The following is a 4,784-nucleotide window of genomic DNA, read 5'->3' on the forward strand; positions in this document are numbered from 1 at the left end:
TGATGAATTAAAAAGACCCATTCTCTTTAGGCCAAGAGGGCCATGTATTTGTTTGATGGAGGTGTGATTAATGGTTTCTTATCTTAGTGTTGTACTAAACAAATTCAATGGAGTACATGGAGTGGTCTCTTATTATGCCAAAGCTTCTTGTGGCTGAGTCCAAATGATGTCATTTTATGAGGTCTTTCCCTTTGTGCTATATATGTATACATGTATATGTGTACGCGGGAAATTTTATTATTTTGGGATCTAACAGTGAAAGCATTAAATCCCAAAATTTAGGTTCTGTGTATGGGGAGGTTTGAGCAATTGTCTGCCTCCTATGAAGGCATTGTTAGGCTTTAAGAGCTATTTTTGAGAGTAGTCCTAGTTACCCTATATTTTGTAAGGTTGCTAGGCAACTATTTTTAGGAGCTTTTGTTAGTTGTGAGGCAGATAGAAAAGCCTACCAAATAAAAGAAAGAGAAGAAACAGTGAGAATGAATCTTATATATATCCAAATAAAAAGATGTGTCAAAAGGAGTTCTCACCCCTAAACTAAGAAAATGAAGAAAGAAAGAAAAAACAAGAGCAAATAATCATTGCCTTGCAAAGGCCTAGTAGGTTCCTAGGGACGAGTAGAGACCTGGGGGATGCCTTGTCTTCTTGGGGGTTGACATTTATTTGAAAAAATAAATAAGGATGGTTGGAGTGAAAATAAAAGTGAGAGAAAGAAAAAGGATTTAGTATCACCTTGCGAGAGCTTGGTAGGTTCTTGGATACCGAGACAAGACTTAAGATTGATGCCCTCCTCTCCTTGGGTCACAATATGCTCAACTCCCTCCTTCTTACATGCTTGAGTATTAAGTCTTGAAGTATAAAATAGTTACGAATGAAGTACCTAAAATTGAAAGACCAAGCTATAGGAGTCCTCGCCTAGTAGGAGTCCCTACTTCAATTGTCCTAGGTCAGGCAGGCCGATCAAACCATCAAGGATGACTCCTTTGATAGTTCTTATTCACTAATCTATATTGGAGCAGTTGGTTAGTGACTAGCTCTAGATCTTTATCATATTATAATTGGCCGAATCCCTTGTGGATCTTCATGCATTGATGTTGTTAGGAGGTAGGGGGTGAGAGCTACATTTGTATTTTGTTGTGTATTATTCTTTGTAGTAGCTTGATGCTCTTTATGGTTTTTGAATATGCATATTAGTTTGTGGATTTGATAAACTTAGTTGCTCTATCTTGTGGTGGTCAATGCGAGCGGATTTTAAGACCCAAAGTATGCCATTAATGTGCCAAATGGCATTAATTTAAGGAAAAAAAAACCCGTTCAAAACAATAGATGTCGATTTGACAATTTTAAGTGGTCATAGAAGGCGAGATTTAAAATCACTTCAGAAGATGGACTTCGTAGTGGTCACATATTTTTCATAAATTTTTGAATTATTAGATCGAGATTGAATGAGCTCTAGTAGTTCGAAGACTTCGACACAAACATACATAAATTTTTGGAGTTGAAATTGGACGCCAGACGTGGAAGAAGTAGCAGTTTAGACAAAGAGTATAGCATGCGTAAAGTTTCCAAAAGATGGTTTGGACCTTATGTGGTAAGACATATGTTTGATAATGCTATGTATGCATTAAATGAGCTGGATGGAATAGCCATAAAACTTCCAATAGCAGGGAAAATAAAAAAATTATTCAAGAGGCCGAAATCTACTACCTATGAGTTGCCAGAATTTGAAGAAAATAGTGGCCATGATACAGGGGCTAGCAAGGAATATATGTAAGATGAAGAAGAAAAGAATATGGTTGTAGAGGATGAGGAGGTCTCAGAATCTAGTGACAACTAGGATTTTGGCACATACCGGAGGATGTGCATATTTAGAGGGGTGGATGTTGTGCCACTATACGGACATAGTGTGAAAAATTCTAGAGTGCATCGTCATTCGACTTTCTTATTGATCTAGAGAGTCAATGTCATTTGAGTCATTACTGCTAGTGTTTGTGGCATGGATGGTCCAAAAATATTAGATTTTTGGACAAATTTAGCCTATTTTTGATATTCTGAATATTATTTCTTGTAAATATCATAAAAAGCTATGGAAACTTCTAGATTAGGGTGGCATGCAAAAAGTAAGTTGGTTTTTCAGTCAGTTTTTTATTTTTCATGAAAAAGAAAGATATTTAAAATCGTGCGGGTTGTGATCATAATTAACAGGCAGAAAACAACACTCTGAACAGGGAGAAGGAGTATTTATGAATTTCCTTTGATCTACGACGTCAATGCTACCAATTCTAAAGAATGCCCGACCTTTGGAGCACAAGACCTCTCAAAAAATTTTACAAATTGGGGGGTGGGGGGAGGCATTTTTGCTAGTAGGCATGAAAAAATAACGACGTCCTTCTTTAGGCGATGATTTTGGAGAAGGGGGGCTATGGGGCTAAAAAGCAACTACCTAATGTGATTATGGCAACCTATTTGTTGATTTTTTCACTCCACATCACTCATTTCTTATTTGAAAATGGCGGCCTAAGGATGAAGAACCAAAATCAGTATTTCTCTCTCCTCCCTCTCTCTTGTCTTGAAGGTTGTTCATGCGGGAATGGTTTGGAAGATATCAGAATGAAGACCAATTGTCTTGCTTGAACCAGATTGACATGAGATAATGTCGACATTGAGGAGTGATGAAAACATGATTCAGATATCAATGGTAGATATAGAAACTATTTGAAAATTCAATTATTGAAACCCAAACCCTGAAAAATGGCAGTAAGTCTCTTTTTGATGGAAATTTGAATCTTTTTTTACTTTTCATGATGCAAATCTTGCTCATATATGATGAAAAATTATTTGAGACTTAGTTGTGATGTGTTTGAGGTTTGTGTGTCATAAAATTTAGAACCTACAATTATAATCACGATTTTTTAATGTTCTAAAATTTGAAATGCATGTGTTAAGTGGAAAATTGATGTTTTTCATGGTTTCGAGTGTTTGAATCTTGTTCATATGAGATAAAATTAAATGTGCGGATGGATCAGAGTGTGAATTAATTTCTTAAATTAGAAAAATAATAAATATTGCATTTTGTAATAAGAAAGTAAGGAAAAAGACTCAAAAATGTGTTTTGGCCAAAGAAATAAGGAAAAAAATAGTTTTTACATTCGCAAAATAATGAAAAATTAAAGTTATGTTTCTGTATGGATAACATAGTTAAAGCATGAGGTTTAGCCTTAGTTTACTTGCATTTTTATGTTTTAGTGCATGTTTATCACTTTTATAATAAATAAATATACATAAAAATCCTTTAAACCTACCTAATGAATGCAAAATCTTAAATGGTAGGGAAAAGGGGATTGTAGTAGTTAAGCATCCTTTGAATTTTGATTTTATGCATGTTCTAGCTTATAGAATTCATTTGATTATTTTAAGTCCCAAGAAGGATAGTAGCACATGGATTGTTCTGATGCTACCTTAGTAATGATGCAATGCCTAAGAGTGAAATCATGAAAGGGATGTTTGTGCACATGCACATTGGTTGATTTATGAGTTGGTTGAGCACATGTGACATTCACTTTGCATCTACATTTTTATTCATGGTATTAAGAGAATTATCTCCTGGATGCATAGCACTTGTTTTCCAATTATTGGCCCACATTGAGTATGAGATTCCCTAAGCTATAGGTCTAGTATTATCACTTCCTTTGGGAGACTGATGTGGTAAGGATTATATTATTTTTTGAAATGTTTCATTAAAAGAGAGGACTATGTTGCATATGTGCTTTATGTTGAGATGGCGTATCCTAGGGCTAATCCCCATAGTGTAGGAGAGTCATAGTGTGGCCATAGCAATAAGCTGGGGGTTCTTCCTTTGTTTATGTTACGAGATGCTAGTCACCATTATGTTTGGGTACTCTAATGCTTGGAATCAGGAAGAGCATCATATTAGAATACAGTTTAGAGATAGTATCTGCAAATGCAGTCTTTGGTTGAATGAGTTCATAGTATCTATATCCTCTTGGCCATGAGGCTATGGGGTTCTTTAGGTGGGTTTAGGAGGCCCGCAAAGCAGCTAGAGCCCTAGAGCCAGTTTCGAGCCCATTTTTGGTCCCAACAACTATTAGATCATATTTAATCTTCCCCTTGACGAGAACTATAGAGAGGAGGTAGAGAGATCTTTTGGTGGGATGAATGCCAATGGAACTGAATAATTCCGTTTAAACTCATAGTACCTTGCATTTGGTTCCTTGCATGCACACCATGTCCTTTAGTGATTAGAGAGTATTGCACAATACATGGCTGGGGGCAAGGCAATAGTCCCCTTTCCCCGACAAGGGGGGAACGTGATAGTTTGCACACATGGAAGCCCATCACAGCACACCACTGGTCTCCTTCCCTCATGTAGGAGTACTAACAAATCTTCCTCCCGTCCTAGGCTCCAATTTGGGATGATCATTATCCCCATCATGCACCAAACCCCTTCACTAGATTCTTTCATGAACTAGGAATGTCTAGCTCACTATAAAGCTCTTTCAGTAATATAGTTGGAAACCCTCTATTCAAATGGTCTCTCAATGTAGTACATGAAGCATGGATTGATGGAGACCAATGGAGAATGGGGCAGCACACCCTATAGGCATTGGAGAGCAACTAGGATGAGGCAAAGTTGGAAGCCCCAATGGCCAAAGGGAGGGTTTCAAAGAAGTTAAAGGGATTAACTATGAATCAACTTCTCGAAATTAGTAGAGTCTTCCTCAATGAGGCTAACATCCACTTGGAAAAAGCAAAAAAAATACTCA

This window comes from Lygodium microphyllum, chromosome 19, assembly GCF_053477565.2.
Source record: "Lygodium microphyllum isolate KBCC chromosome 19, Lygodium_microphyllum_v1.1.10, whole genome shotgun sequence".
NCBI lineage: Eukaryota > Viridiplantae > Streptophyta > Polypodiopsida > Schizaeales > Lygodiaceae > Lygodium > Lygodium microphyllum.